Source organism: Grus americana, chromosome 5 (assembly GCF_028858705.1).
Source record: "Grus americana isolate bGruAme1 chromosome 5, bGruAme1.mat, whole genome shotgun sequence".
In the NCBI taxonomy this organism is placed as follows: domain Eukaryota; kingdom Metazoa; phylum Chordata; class Aves; order Gruiformes; family Gruidae; genus Grus; species Grus americana.
Genome location: NC_072856.1, coordinates 34,854,304 through 34,871,285, shown reverse-complemented (window position 1 = coordinate 34,871,285; position 16,982 = coordinate 34,854,304). Strand labels below are relative to the sequence as shown.

The window sequence follows — 16,982 nt, the reverse complement described above, 5'->3', positions numbered from 1 at the left end:
CAGCTCTTCCGTGACGGAACTAAAAGGTGACCGTTTACAGATGAAATCCCTTCAGCTTTGTTAACTCCATGGCCTGGATGCAAAATTTGCAATTTTAAGTAAAAGCTATATAACTAGTTTTGTTATCTTAGCAAGAAACATAGATGCATTTTGCACTCTTCAGAATGAATATGAAGAGCAAGATTAAGTTTGCATATTTTACTAGTCCCTGCAAAATTGCAATTGCAAGTCCAAAAGGCCTTCCAAGATAGCAGAGCCAAAGAAAAAGCTCTTGTTAATTTAACTACAGGTGTTTGGCATCCTTCAAGTAGTGACCTAAATACATGAAAAATGTGTGGATCCTTTCCCGAGGCATGTAAAGAAAGATTTGCAACAGAATTACTAAGATCAGTCTGAATGAAACATGAATGGCAGCAAACGTGTGTGAAAGCATCAAAAGAAACAATAAAGCAAGGGTTAAAAGAATGTCACGTATTGATAAAAGAAGGACACCACCAACAGAAATAAAACTGGTAAACAGGGAGGAACATGCTGTTTGCGTGAAGGCCAGGAGGCCTGGTCTTCTGGCAGGAAGACAGTCTGCAACTATGATTCCCAAAATGATGGACCAAAGACAAGAGGCAGCAACCTTGCCAAGGAATTACAGAGGGTAACTACGAATCACAGCAAGCAGGATTTTGAGGCAGAAGATCCTCCCGTAGTAACTGTTGACTCCTAACAGGTTTAAAAGACCTGTTCAAAAACCATTTCATTGTCATCCTCCCCGTCCCACACAAGTAATCCAGGCCACGTGAACACACACGCGCGTTGGTGCTTATGAGGATGTGCAAGAGAATAAGGGCTGAAATCAGTGTTGTTGAAAAGTATTTCCCTTTCATAAGGTTTCACATCAATTTTTGTTACACTAAATTCTTGTAGAATTTAAGATATTAGTTTAAATTTAGTTTTGCTTTTTTATTTTGTTAAACAGAAACCTCCTTCTAAGTAATATTGGTATTACCCAAAGCCAATCCCAAAACATGTCAATGCCTTGCAATTTGAATGTAATTCCCACGGATGGAGTTTAAATGAAGAAAAAAGGTTTAAATGATGCTCAACTTCTGCTCACAAGGTCTCGGTGACACAGTCTCAGCAGCTGTTCACAGCTACTCACACCCAGAGCCCAGCGCAGCCAGCAGGAATTAACCAGGGAGCAGAATCCAGGTTACGATTAAAGCATCCTAAAAGAAAAACTGGTCTTTGCCTCGAGGGCACCACACTATTACGTTACTAGGGTTTTTTAATTTCACAATACCCAATTTAGAGTTCTTGCGTCTGCTTCTCACCTCATGTAGCTGCTCTTTTCCAGCTACACCCCTCAGCAGGATAAAATATATTATTCCTCCTCACAAACCTTACCTTGCTTATGTCCTTAGACCACAATAACAATACTGCATCAGATAGAGGCAGTCCAAACCAGTTCTGCATCTTTTACTGGTCTTAGTCAATTTGAGCTGTTGCACATGAAAAACTAAATTCTTCCTTACTGAAGTGTTTTTGCTAACTTTCAGAAGAAACCTTTAAGAAGATATCCACACATTATTATTTTTTAATTGGACAAAATGTTAATTGCTTCAAAACCTGTCTTTTTTATTCATTTATGAGGAAGATTATTTGAATTTTTAGATAGCTTTTATTGCACTGGTTATACTCATTTGTATCAGCAATGACCGCAAAAACAACTTGATAAATACATTCACAAATGCAAACACAAAATCATTCCACAATTAAAAAATCCGCAATTGCATTGTTTGGATTTGGAACATATTTGGGTTTTATTTATTAAAATTAGTAACTAGACATAAAACTAGTGTTGGAAACAAGCAAATCTAATCAAAAATATATCATAAATGAATTGTAGAAGAAAAAAAACCAGGGTTGTTTATAAAAACTCAAACAACAGTATTGTACACTGCGCACAATGTCATCTAACAGAAAAACTACTCACATTACCGAAATGTCATTCAATTTCCAAAAGCAAACCATCAGTTTTCTTACACTAAGAATAAACTATAATAAAATCTCAAATACAAACTAATGAATATGTATAGGAGTTGTTGTTCTCATGTCAATTCAATCTGGGTAGGGCATTTTATTAAAAAACAAATTAAGAAAAAGGTGTTACAGAAATTCTCTTTTTCTAGGAGACATTGCAATAAGCCGTTCAGGTGTTAAAGTGCCAATGCAAGCATAAGTGATGCTTAATGAGGAGGCACTCAAATAACAGCACAATCTACTGTCAGAGGTTACCTCAACTCTTTCTGATTTTCCAGTGGGAGACAACTCATCAGCAGAACCTGTTTTAAACAGTTTGCTACCAGATGTGTACTGGGGAACATTAGAATCACTCTGGAAGCTTTAAGGACAAGTTTCATATAAGCAAACAGAGTGATAGTCATTTTAGATTGCGCAATTGTAATAACCTCTCTGTCATATTTTGAAAATTATATAAATATAGCAGGAAAAATAGCCACCTGTGTTCCAAACTGTCTTCATTAAGATGTCTTCATTTTAGAAAACTAGCATATGGGCTTCTTTCAGATTCTGTTGAGGTGATCCCATTTTATTTAAAAAAAAAATATTACTGACAGACTGCAACACTCCACTGCTCGCATAGAAAAAGAAAAACATTCAGCACAGGGAGCTACATGACCACCCTCTGCCCTGTCCTGCAAACCCACTCTTGTGTACGGAGAAACCTGTGGATGCTCCATATCCATGATCCATTTGGATCCTCGTGCTAACATTCTAAGAGTGCCACAAACTATGACGCTGCTTTAAAAGCTTTCATTTATGACAAGTGCCTTCAGAGAAAGTCTCTTTTCTAAAAGCATAGTAGAGGAAGACTCCATCAGTAAAGTAACAAACTTGGAATTAAAACAGTAGATGTTCTAGATTGAAAGTAAAGAAAGAAAAAACAAAAAGCCCACAGCATTTTACTGAGAGTCTACAGTCATCTCTGGAGCCTACTCAATAAAAATTTAACTCCAAAAATTAGCACTATAATGAGGCAAAAAAAAATCATTACAGAGAAACTCAAAGACATGTTGTTGAACCCTGACTCATTCTACCATTGCTTGTGTGAGTAGCTCAACAGACCATAGAACAACTTGAAACTGAGGAGAGCAAGGGTGTCCCACCTGTATCCTAAAGCAGAATTTACATGACTTAACACTTCCCTGATTCCTGTAAAATTATTTTTAGTGGAGATTATTCATTTTTTTGTTCTTGCCTCAGCGTTCCAACAGCAAATAAATAAAAAACTTCTGGTATTCAAAGATGGAAAAAATTTACCATTTCAAGTTGTATTGGTAAAATACACTAACAGAGAGACGTAATTGACAACTATGATGGTTAGATATATATTTCATAAAACATCTAGTGTATACATAAATGCAAAAAAATTAATGCAATATTAATGTTTGAGTTGTATACACATTAATAATTACTGTTATTGAACTGCTGTTTAATAGCCTACTTAGAAGTCTTACTCTGGTAGTACAAAGCAGCAAATACTGCCAGTACATCAGTAGCCTTTTCTGAGTTTAAATGGTTAAACTAAACAATCCATCAATTATTTTGTATCTAATTTGCAATATGTCTGGCCAGGCCAAATACTTGGTTAGTAACTTCTGCCACATGGCTCATTACAATATTAATGGCAGTCATGTAGCTTTATCTTCTTGTTGTGGTTTAACCCCAGCCGGCAGCTGAGCACCATGCAGCCGCTCGCTCACTCCCCCACATCGGGATGGGGGAGAGAATTGGAAAAGTGAAAGTGAGAAAACTCGTGGGTTGAGATAAAGACAGTTTAACAGGTAAAGCAAAAGCCGCGTGCACAAGCAAAGCAAAGCAAGGAATTCATTCCCCACTTCCCATGGGCAGGCAGGTGTTCAGCCATCCCCAGGAAAGCAGGGCTCTGTCATGCATAACGGTTACTTGGGAAGACAAACGCCATCGCTCCGAATGCCACCGCCTCCCCGTCTCTCCTCCCCCAAGCTCCTTATAAACTGAGCATGACGTCATATGGTATGGAATATCCCTTTGGTCAGTTTGGGTCACCTGTCCTGTCTGTGTCTCCTCCCAACTTCTTGTGCACCCCCAGCCATCCCGCTGGCAGGGCAGCACGAGAAGCAGAAAAGGCCTTGGCCCCGTGTAAGCACTGCTCAACAACAGGTCCATATAACAAAAACATCTCTGTATTATCAACACTGCTTCCAGCACAAATCCAAAACATAGCCCCACACTAGCTACTATGAAGAAAATCAACCCTCTCAGCTAAAACCAGGACACTTGTGTGATGTTCTGAAACCACGTACCACAGATGTGCCTGCTCGTGTAGAGAGAGCTCCCTTTCAAACGTCAGCGGAAGGCTCTACTCTCTCAAGGCTGTGTTTTTAATGTGACATGATAACGACAGTCTGCAAAGAAAACGGAAATTAGAAATAAATTGTATAATGCCATACACGAAGAGAATTGTGGAATGACCCAAAGGACTGTTTCCATTCCTTGGAAATGAGCACTTAATTGGGAAGCATTTCTATATATCCTTTTTTTTTGTCATTCCACTGATCCCAGGCTGCCTGATTTATGAATTAGTTGTCAAGTATTTCATAACTAGCTTTCCTTTGCTGAGATGATGGAGTCTCCGTAGGACACGCAAGGAGACTTACATTATAAATAAACCTACTTAGAAAAGCTAAAACCAAAACAAAATGCAAAACAGACCTGAGGCCACTTTCCATCCTTCAAGCAGGCCACTGTCAATAAATTTGGCTGTCCCAATAGTTATGTAGATGAACACGATCATAAAGCTATCTTACTGCCTTCTCAACCCTGCTAAGATAGTGACATAAGCAATGACAGGAAAGCAGGACTTGAAGGTCATCTCTAATTCTCCTTGCTATGGACAACTGAAAGAAGAGGAGAAGATGGACAATTTTCCTCTACTCTTTCAACTCTTTCATCAGGTTAATAAGTAAGAGTAATGCCACCCATAAAAGAGGGAGGCAGGTTTTTTTCTCTTGAAACACAAAGTGGGGAAAAAAGGAAGAGAGGAAGAGCCTACCCCCTGTATGCATAATACACATGCCAAACTCAAGTTTTACTGGGAGTATAAAAGTATAGCTTTAGCCTCCCAGAGACACAAAGTTTGATCTGTATTGATCTGATCACCATTCTTAATTCTTTCTGCAACAAAGGTCCTAGCCCAAGCTGCCAGCAGACCCTTCCTGTGTCAACAGTTCAATCCTCATGTCACCTAACGTCACCTCAGTGTGATCAGCATTAACAGACCCCAGTGTTCCTCTCTGCAGCCTAACAGAGGAACCAGAAGGCATTATCTGGTTAAATTCCTATTTCCTTCAGACATCACATTTAGATGAACACTGATAATACAATTACCGGATTCACACTGTTCTGAAAATACATAAAACCTGTAATTCAATGCAACTGGCACTAAAATTATTCCCTTTCCTCTATTCTAACTTTTGTTTTGTTAACTTATTAATTGTTTTACCAATTTCATGCTGCTGGGAAACAGAACAAATGTTGAAGAAGAAATGCATGCCTCTTCCTTTTTGTCCACATATATACTCTAAGGGTAATTTTTTGTTTCTAAGAATTCTTTATCACATTTAAAAACGTGAAGATTTAAAAAGACTGTTTTCATGCTATGTTTGTCGGCTACTGTGGTGGGTTGACCCTGGCTGGGGGACAGGTGCCCACCAGAGCCGCTCTATCACTCCCCTCATTCACTAGACAGGGGAGAAAAGGCATAACGAAATGCTTGTGGGTCGAGATAAGGACAGGGAGAGATCACTCACTAATTGTTGTCACGGGCAAAACAGACCGAACTTAGAGAGGGAATTCATCTAATTTATTACTAAGCAAAACAGAGCAGAGGAATAAGAAATAAAATCAACTCTTAAAACACCTCCCCCCACCCCTCCCATCTTCCTGGGCTCAACTTCACTCCCGGCTTCAACCTTCCCCCCCCTCAGTGGCACAGGGGGACGGGGAATGGGGGTTATGGTCAGTTCATCACACGTGGTTTCTGCCGCTTCTTCATCCTCAGGGGGAAGACTCCTCTCATCGTTCCCGTGCTCCAGCATGGAGTCCCTCTCACGGGAGACAGTCCTTCACGAACTTCTCCAATGTGAGTCTCTCCCATGGGCTGCAGTTCTTCACGAACTGCTCCAGCGTGGGTCTCTCCCATGGGCTGCAGTTCTTCACGAACTGCTCCAGCGTGGGTCTCTCCCATGGGCTGCAGACCTTCAGGACCAAACTGCTCCAGCGTGGGTCCCCCACGAGGTCACAAGTCCTGCCAGCAAACCTGCCCTGGCGTGGGCTCCTCTCTCCACGGGTCCACAGGTCCTGCCAGGAGCTTGCTCCAGCGTGGGCTTCCCATGGGCCACAGCCTCCTTCAGGTGCCTCCACCTGCTCCAGCTTGGGGTCCTCCACGGGCTGCAGGTGGAATCTCTACACCCCCTCATCCTTCCTCCATGGGCTGCAGGGGGACAGCCTGCCTCACCATGGTCTTCACCATGGGCTGCAGGGGGACAGCCTGCCTCACCATGGTCTTCACCACAGGCTGCAGGGGGATCTCTGCTCCGGCGCCTGGAGCACCTCCTCCCCCTCCATCTGCACTGACCTTGGTGTCTGCAGAGTTTCTTACATCTTCTCACTCCTCTCTCCGGCTGCAAAAGCTCTCTCTAACTGGTTTTTTCCCTTCTTAAATATGTTATCACAGAGGAGCTGATGGGCTTGGCCTTGGCCAGCGGCGGGTCCGTCTTGGAGCCGGCTGGCATTGGCTCTATCAGACACAGGGGAAGCTTCTGGCAGCTTCTCACAGAAGCCACCCCTGTAGCCCCCCCCCTTCGCTACCAAAACCTTGCCACACAAACCCAACACAGCTACAATAGAGACCAGTGGGTAATTTTTTTCTCTTAATGTATCCTCTTTCTGCCAAGTGTTTGTGAACATTATGAATTCAATTTACTTATTAATTTTCCATTTTTACCCTATTTGAATTGTTCATGGTTGTTGTTTTTTTAAAAAATACATTTTCAGTACCTATTACTAAAGCTGTATTGGAGTAGTCATGTACATTTCATGCAATTGCTCTACAGGTGACGTCTTTGCATCTCTTCAGAGGATGAAGCAGGAAAAAAATCTAATCTCAAGTTACCACTTCAGTACAACAAACACCCACAAGAACCACAGCTCTGCAAAGTAATGAGAGGCAAAGATGGTATGGGAGGCAATATTTTTTATTAAACCAACTACACAAATGGGGGGGGGGAAGAAAAGAAAGAGAAGCTTTCAGGCTGAAGACAGACCTCTCTTGGACATGAGAGTTGTTCAGTACTCTTTGATCTGTATTATTATTTACAAGAGCTCTTTTTCATCTGCTTTAGCACAAACCTGGTAGGATATTTCTTACATTTACTCCAATGCAAGTAAACAAAATGCAAAATAAAGCAGAGTTTTTGTCACATGTGAATACAAAGGAATCTTCAAAGCTAAGTTTTGTGACTCTAATGATGCTGTCATTGAGACAAATACTGTATTAACACTGTAGTGTGTACACAGCTCACCTGTTCATTTAGATGGAATAACAGTACTTAGCTATTTTCATAGGCACGTTCCAGCATATTTACCTAAAAACCTTTACTCATGTGCCTTTAGTCTTAATTTTATCTATTTGGATTAACATTTCACCTGCTCCACACAGTATCACACAGCCTGCAACAAAAGCAGGTGGAGGTAAAACTCCAGTGTAATTGCTTTTTTTTTTTTTTTATTTTGTTTGGTTCCGGTCACAGGATGTCATGGTTTAGCCCCAGCTGGCAGCTGAGCACCACACAGCTGCTCACTCCCTCCTCCCAGTGGGACAGGGAGGAGAATCAGAAGAAAAAGGCAAAACTCGTGGGTTGGGATAAGGACGGTTTACTGGGACAGCAAAGGAGAGGAAAATAACAACCACACTACTAATAAAATATACAAAGCAGATGATACACAATGCGATTTGCTCACCACCTGGAACCCAATGTCCAGCCTGTCCCCAAGCAGCAATCCCCCTTCCCTGGCCAGCTCCTCCCCTTATATACTGAGCATGACGTCATATGGTATGGAATATCCCTTTGGCCAGTTTGGATCAGCTGTCCTGGCTGTGTCTCCTCCCAGCTTCTTGTGAAAATTAACTCTACCCCAGTCAAAAACAGGACACAGGATCATCTGGAGTCTTCTATTACGCTTTTTGTGGACAAAATTGATTTATACTTTTGTGATCTTTAGCAAAAAATACATTTAAAAAAAGCAGGGGAACATATAACAATCAAACATATTAGGGAAATCTCTTCACTCTGCACCTTTCAAAATAAATTCTTGCCATATTTACTGGACCATGAGAGGCTTAGTTCTAATCATGCTAACTCAACTGAATTGAGGATAAGACACTGAAAAGAAATGAACTTGATTAAAGACAACCTCTTTTTTACCCTGGAGAAGTTGAAAATTTACAAATTTACAGCTTTAACAATGTTTTCTAAAGAACAAAATTTCCTTCATCATGAAAAACCTAAATAAATGCAGAAAAATATTTTAACAACACTGGAAAGGCAGGCCAACATTTCTCTTTTTTTAAGCTTTAGGCCACCCCAAACTTCATTAATCTGCTGGAACCTTACACAAAATGAGCCCTCTCAGTACTGCAACATGCCACAACGATTCTGTTTAGCAAGAAACAGCCATGAGGAGTCTGAATGCTTGTTTCTTAAGCACAAATCATATCCATGACTTCATACCTTTGGATGCAAAGGATGATAAACATTTCAGCATACTTCCATTCTACCTTGAGTCCACACAGATGGGACAGCGCGGTCCTGTTGCTCCAGGCATGACACTGAGGGTCCTGACACCTACTTGTTTGTGCAAGGAAAATCAAAGCAAATTCCCATACTTTCTTTGTTACAGTCCTGAGGTCCAGGTAGGGCCCATAAAGGAAAACTCAGACCTGCCAACAGTTCCTGAACTCAGATGTTACAAAAAATATAGGCTGCTGTCCTTGTTAGCAGCAGTAAACAAATAAGAGGTTAGCCAGTTACAAAGTCACATTTATAACTTTTGAGCACCTTTTCTATTCTATTTTGAAAACATTTTGCTCTGGTGACCAACTTCCCAATACATCTTCCTATGAAAACCTTCATGAAAAGTAACCAAGGCCTTTAGCATGAATTAGATCAACACATGTAAGAGCATACAATCGGGTATAACATCCCATAAAATAGGGAGGCCAGCAGCTTTATTTACCTAAGACAGTGATTCATGATTATAGCTGATAGTAAATCAGCAAAATGTTTCTTTCCCAGACAGAACAAAATACAGGAATCTCCCTCTTTCCTGCTGAAACATCACTAATACATCAGGGCTCTGAGTAACAACCTCATCTGCTTTTCTCCTACACACACTTCTATGCAGAAGGAGCCTCTTCCACTGCAACATCCTTTCTCTCTGCAGCTCACTGTAACACTGCTCTTTGCGTCACTTGTTACCTGGTGTAAGACTTTGATTCTTAGGTAACAGATCACAGAAATCCCTCTCAGCCCTCGCTGTGATAAATAGTGAGAAAGCAAGCCAGGCGGCAGGCGCTGGTTTCCTCGCCCTTGCACAGGGGATTTAGTGCCCACATCACCTCGCCAGCCATACCGGCCCCAAGATCGGCTATGCAGCTTGAGCTAACAGCCACACAGAGATTTCAACCACTTTCTCTTACCAGTCACCAGAAGGTGTGAGATGCTTCAGAGAGCAGAGGATAATTTTTTTCCTTAATGTGCCTGAGTGACCAGAGCAGGGAGAGGGAAGCATATTACAGATCTGGTTGCACTGCCCGACAGGTTTTCAGTAAGCTACCGCACCTATCGCTTTTCTTAGCTTTTTAAGTGGGGACGTAGATTGGGCAAGAAAAGCAGAAATCAGGCCATCCTCTATCTGCCAGAAAGGTGTTCAGTAGGTGTCAAAGTAGGGTTACAGACATACCTTTGCACAGACATAATGTCATGTATTAACATTAATCTTGCACACGTACTTTTTACAATTATGTGCAAAACCAAATTTCACACAGGCTGACTATGAGGGCCTCAGTGGCCCCAGCTGACCTCACCTGGGACCACCAGCCCCTGCACACAACTCCAGCAGCCACGTTCAAGCTCTGACCTGGGCACATGGTCCTGGCATCAGCTACGCTACAGGTGTTTCCTGTCTCTTGCCCGGTCTCTTGGGTGGATCTCAGACCTATGTCACTTTATTTTCCAGTTAAAGAGATTAAACATTGTGTGCTGCCACTTTCCTCCTCCTTAAGAGAGAGAACATTAAAAAGATGGCAAATATCTCACACAGGATCTACTCTTAATCTGTACGTAGCTGCTTTTTTTACTTTGACCAGAGAAGCTCCCTCTCTATTCCAGCTGGGGTAACTATCTCTATGGCTACTTTCCTAACATGAAAGAAAGTTAAATACAACAAATCAAACGCTCTCATTTATGCTTAAGATCAAACCAAGGTTCCCCACTGTCTCACTGAAACACATGGCACTTTCTAGCGTGTGTTTCTTGGGTAAGTATTGCTGCAGTACAGGTCTATAATTTAATAAATACTCCCTGCAGACTACTAACACACTACGAGTATCTGTGACTGCTATTACATGCTGCTGTTGCAGTAGTTACCATGCCAAAAAGACAATTCTCAAAAAAATCTCTCTGTACTCAGCAACAAAACAGAGTCAAAAGCGTACAGGAAAAAGGAGATGTGAGGAAACTCTTCAGTCTGACTGCTGTCTTCTTCATAGACTAAAGTAATTTTCTAGAACTCACCTCTGTATCTACAGTCAGATTTCAGTCTTTATTCCAGTTCTTTACAGGCTTTGCAACTGTCAGAGTTAAAAAAGCACGGAATTATTTTTATTATTGCATGCTCCTGTGATGGTTTCAGTTTATAATCAATCTTTTGGGAACCCCTGAGCAGCAGCAAATTGTTCAAAAGACTCCCCAAGTTGTGGCAGAATTATTCCACACAGTGGTAGTATACGATTAATCAGAATAACTGAAAGCACTCAACAGCCAGCAGGGATTTTCTAATTAAGACTCTTCCAATGTAGTGAATCATTTTGCAAATCAAAATTTATTTTTAAAATAACTTGGCTGAAGCAAAATAGAAGTGGGGTTTTTTGTGTGTGGTTCATTTTTACTTAATCAAAAGTATATAAAAATTTGATTTCTACAGCTTCCAAAGGTACAGCTTGGCCACTGTCTAGAATGAGAGACCAGAAATAGGAGTATTGAGATAAGATCATGGGGTTCCCTAAGTAACCATCTTACCTTTGGAAGTCACTTATGGCCCAATTTTGCAAGAGCAGATAATGATTCTGCTGGGTGACACCCTAAGCCTGATATTCAGGAGATGGTGAACATCCATCTATATGGCCTTTCAGGACAGACAGACAAAACTCAGTCATAGTTTCTGACAATTTCAGCTGTATGGACATATACGCACACGACAACCATTGCTCCTTCTGTTATGTACTCTCCTTCTCCTTCATGTATTCTAGCTTCTTTTACTGTTTCCTTTGCTATTTGGACTTTAGAAATCTAAATTACAAGATCTTCAAACAACTTCAGGCAAAATGAAGAATGACTTATACAGACTTGTTGAAGGCTTCCAAATGCTGGGAGGCACAATTCCAAATATTGATCCATAATGCACAATACAAGCTCATCTTGAGTTGAAAACTTAACTAAAATTATTAAATCAGAGAATAAGAACAGTAAATTAGTTCAAGACACAGCTAAGGAAACCACTCTAGAAATTAGCAGCTTTGTGGACATGAAGTAAATTGTTATGGCAAAAAGCAAAGTTACCAGAAATAGGTTCAGAAACTTTGTAGTGTCTGAGCAGTTTCCATTCATTGACCAAAGGATGTTGACACTGGCTTAAAGGCACAAAAAATTATTCATGGTGTCCATAGCTGATGGCATACATTGACTTCAAAGTTAATTTAGAGATAAAAAAAAAAAACCCAAAGGAGAGAAAGTGAGAGAAAAGGGAAACAGGAAAAACTCTGCCCCATGGTGACAGGGAGGGGAAGCAATGGGGTCTCAAGACAAATGTTGTCCCCTTGGTGTCTTTGCAAGTGCAGCAGGTGGTGATGGTGAAGATGATGAGGCTGATGATGACTTTCACTATGCTTTTCCCTAGTAAGAATAGTACTTTCCATCAGGACCCACTCAAATGCCGTTTCCCACACACACTTATGACACTCAGCACTGCCTGAAGCATAGAATCATAGAATCGTAGTATGGTTTGGGTTGGAAGGGACCTCAAAGATCATCTAGTTTCAACCCCCCTGCTGCAGGCAGGGACACCCTCCACTAGACCACATTGCCCAAAGCCCCATCCAACCTGGTCTTAAACACTTCCAGGGATGGGGCATCCACAACCTCTCTGGGCAACCTGTTCCACTGCCTCACCACTCTCACAGTAAAGAATTTCTTCCTAACCTCTAATCTAAATCGACCCTCCTTCAGCTTAAACCCATTACCCCTTGTCCTGTCACTACACTCCCTGAGAAACAGTCCCTCACCAGCTTTCCTGTAGGCCCCTTCAGGTACTGGTAAGCTGCAATTAGATCTCCCCGGAGCCGCCTTTTCTCCAGGCTGAACAATCCCACCTCTCTCAGCCTGTCCTCATAGGAGAGATGCTCCAGCCCTCTGATCAGCTTCATAGCCCTCCTCTGGACTCGCTCCAACAGCTCCGTGTCTCTCCTGTACTGGGGCCCCCAGAGCTGGATGCCGTACTCCAGGTGGGGTCTCACAAGAGCGGAGTAGAGGGGCAGGATCACCTCCCTCGACCTGCTGGGGAACACCTCTTTTGACACAGCCCAGGACATGGTTGGCTTTCTGGGCTGCAAGCGCACACTGCTGGCTCATGTTGAGCTTCTCATCAACCAACATCCCCAAGTCCTTCTCCTCAGGGCTGCTCTCAATCCATTCCTCACCCAGCCTATAGTCGTGCTTGGGATTGCGCCGACCCATGTGCAGGACCTTGCACTTGGCCTTGTTGAACTTCATGCGGTTTGCACGGGCCCACCTCTCCAGCCTGTCAAGGTCCCTCTGGATGGCATCCCTTCCCTCCAGTGTGTCGACCACACCACACAGCTTGGTGTCGTCAGCAAACTTGCTGAAGGTGCGCTTGATCCCACTGTCCATGTCGCTGACAAAGATGTTAAACAGTGCTGGTCCCAGTACCGACCCCTGAGGAACGCCACTCATCACTGTTCTCCACTTGGACATTGAGGTGTTGATCACAACTCTTTGAGTGCAGCCATCCAGCCAATTCCTTATCCACCATGTGGTCCATCCATTGAATCCATGTCTCTCCAATTTAGAGACAAGGATGTCATGCAGGACAGTGTCAAATGCCTTGCACAAGTCCAGGTAGATGACGTCAGTTGCCCTGATGAAGTGTGTTCCAGCACACCTCACCAGATGTAAGAGCTGCACATCACTCATTGCTGAGCTTTGTGAACATATATGATTGGGAGATGCTTATCAGGTGTTTAAATAGCTGTTACAGACTTTGATATTCACCAAGTCTTGTTCTTCCCCAGTGTTAAACTAAAGGTTACAAAACAAGCGGTTGGAGAAGGCAGGGGAAAGAAGAGGAGATTTTTTTCTGTTGGTGGTAATCACTTGTGTGTGTGAAATTAAAGATGTTAAACAAATTTAATTATAAAAGTATCAAAGCTCAAGAGAAATGACTGTGTTATCAAATTAAACTAAGTGGTTAAAGCACCTGTCACTTAATAAGACCAGGCACCAAAAAACCTCAGCACACTATGCCAATATGCTTGTCCCCAGGGTGCGGTAGTTCAAGTGTCACTCTGGCACACTATGGCTGGTACTCTATTACCTGGTGCAAGAGACCATTTGAACATTAATTTCATTTTAACGTGAATACAGGTGTTGACACAGGATAAGAGTGGTCATTTAAAGCAAGTTTTTGTAAACAAATGCAAGTTTGTGTGTAAACACGGCTTATAAATGATAACATATAAATTAGCTAATATATTGCCTGAATAAGAAGAGACACCTGATAATATGAGAGAGAATGTATTAGGTAAATAATCTCAACTGTTACTTAGCAAAGCAAAAATGTGTACAAAGATGGATTTTTTTTTTTTTTAAACAGGAAGGCTGGCCTTTAGGGATAATTTGCTCTCTCCCAGAAAATGACTAGATAAACAGATGTCATTTGTTGCACAGCAAAAGAAGGTTCTTCTTTAGCATGATTGGATAAGTCAGGGGTAAAGCCAAATGCATCAAGTCCATGTCTAAAATAAAACAAAGATATTAGAGGAATTCCATTCCCTAAAAGCAAACAATTAAACAAAAAATACTTTATTTAAAGAGCTGCTGCTACCTTATATTGATCATGCTCTAATTTATGCTAGCAACTGAGAATATATGGAAATGCAATAGCATTCTTGCCACCTGAGGCTCCAACAGAGACTGCATAGAGCCATTTACTTACAGTATGAAATGTGTAGAATCAGTTCATGTTCAGGCTATTCTTATTGCTTGGGTTTACACGTTCTTCCTACCCTGCAGCAACACAAGACAGTTGTCTCACCCCAAGCTGCCACACCAGTCTCAGAGATAATAGAGCTGGATATACAGCACAGAAAGCCCATAGAGTCAGATTCCAACAATTTAAAAAAGGAGTGGTCTCATTCTTACAGACTAGTATTATTGGATAGATATGACCATACAATACATGAAGATGGCCTTGACTGAAGAAGACTGAAGCAGACTCAAAGCCTGCCTTTCTCCCAGTCCAAAGAGAAGCCTTGCAAGCAGCCTAACTCACCTAAATTCACCTAGGGACAGACCTGAACCAGGTCTCCACTCCTCCAAACACAAATCAAGGAAATTCTCTTTCAGATAGCAGACTGTCAGGACTGCAAAGTTATCTATCCTCTGAAAATAGTAGAATGTATGGACAGAGCCTGTTAACAACCCTTCATCAATGATGCTAAGATACGTGCAATTGTAACACTATTAACAGGCTATTATGCAAATAGGTACCATCTTTGTAAGCTCTCTACATGATATTAAATGAAGAAAAGACCACTTACTAGCAGCATATACAGATACTAGAGGTTCTAGGGCTCTATTTGCCCTTCCTAGACATTTCCATGTATAAATTGTTTTAGACCCTATCACATAGAAATGTCTTTGATCATGTAACCTGCATTTTCAGTCACAAAGCAATCACCTCTGACCATCGGACTAGCCCCAGCAAATATAAAGCATTCCAACACAGCTCCTTATTTGGATCTGTCCACGTTAGGCTCTAAGAAATTACTGGAGAAACAGAGTCCAAAGAGTAGCTCAGTGTTTTTCAGCTCCTTTAGAACCTGAAGTACAATTTTACTTTCTTAAATGCTTAAAATAATCAAAATAAGTCTCCAGAGGCTGGTACCACATCATGCAGTATCAGCCTTTGCCAGCTGCACAGGTTTTTTAGTATCTCCTTCAACCAGATTGTTTTCTTCTGCCGACTGTGTTTTAAAAGCTGAATAAAACAAAAGGATGTCTTTGCTGCCCTATTACACAGGCTTGTTAGAGTCAGAAAAATTTTAGTATAATGGCAATTTATTTCTTTTCTCAAATTAAATTGCAGACATAGAATACTGAACTTAGCCAAATCTAGCATGAACACTAGAGAACTGTACTGGATGAAAATAAGGATAATAGATAAATTTTTTTATAAGTGAAGTAAAAGAACATTCTGTAATACACTATTGAGTTCTGCTGCTTTTTCTGTAAGTATTATAGTAATTCTGCTGACCTGTACATGATGTTCCTTGCAATGTTCCCTTTTTCTGTTAATGCATCAATGTTTAGGTGAAGCAGGCAAAATAAGAACTGTATCTTTTAAAAAGTGCTCTAAAAAAATATGGACATGTTAAAGAGCAGTATATGTGGCAACATCCCAGTATAATTTCCTGATGATTAGTAGTCATACACACAGTGTTACTGTATACATACCTGTAGTTTCCCAGACTTAACCTACACAAGATGGAGTCACAATGTATCTGTAAAAAAGAGATGGATGCTACATCCACCTGTCTTAGGGTATTTGTGCACTCCAAACAAAATAGGATGAATGCTTAACTCTGTGGTGGGAGTACCTGTAGCAAACAAAGGGCAATTAAACAGGCAAGTGGTACAGCTGTTTTGCCCCGGAAAGACAGGAACAGTGGGAAGGCAAGTAAGACTGGTGAGTTTGGGGCTGGCCTGCTTCCTTTGGTGGCCACGTGCTTTGGGTAAGTGGGAGTTTGCTGAGGCTACTCTGAGTGTTTGCCAAGCGACTACTGTGGAGGATGTGAGGGGGTGGGATGCAAAAAGGTCTGCAAGGTGGTCCCTTGACCCTGACAAGGGGGATGAGAGTAACCCGGGGTGGAGGCGACAACAGGACAAAAGGCAGAAGCTAAATAACCAGAAGAGCATAGTGAACAGGGGCAGCAAAGATGGAAGGGTGCACTGGGAGCCTGCACTGGCAAAGGTACAGATGAGCTTGCTTCTCCACACACGCTCACTCACACGTGCATGCACTCACTCCTCACTTTATCTCATACAGGCTACACCTTACTTCACTGCTAAGAAACTTAAAAAGGGTACAATACAGTAGGAGGACAGCAATCTTAATCACTGAAGAAAATGACAAGTTAAACTAATAAAACTTATAAAAAACTAATACGTTAAGCTCAACGTGCCAGTCAAAGTCCAGTAACAGTACTACTGGCCGAAGTGCAGCACATGTGATTACCTATTCAGCGGCAGGTTTTTTCTGTGTGTGTACAGTACAAGGAGTTCCTGGCCCTC

General features: G+C 41.6%; 1 protein-coding gene across 2 annotated transcripts in view; it reads right to left on the bottom strand.

The window, feature by feature from the left end:
* Positions 1–16,982, bottom strand: part of GPR176 (G protein-coupled receptor 176) — a 51,929-nt gene that overhangs the window by 20,538 nt on the left and 14,409 nt on the right. Inside the window, exon 1 of one of the 2 annotated variants that reach the window (XM_054827249.1) lies at positions 10,911–12,434. The exons of the other annotated variant lie outside the window; for it this stretch is intronic. The gene's annotated coding sequence lies outside the window, so the exon portion shown is untranslated. Of the gene's footprint in view, positions 1–10,910; positions 12,435–16,982 lie in introns of those variants that run through there. 2 annotated transcript variants of the gene reach the window in all.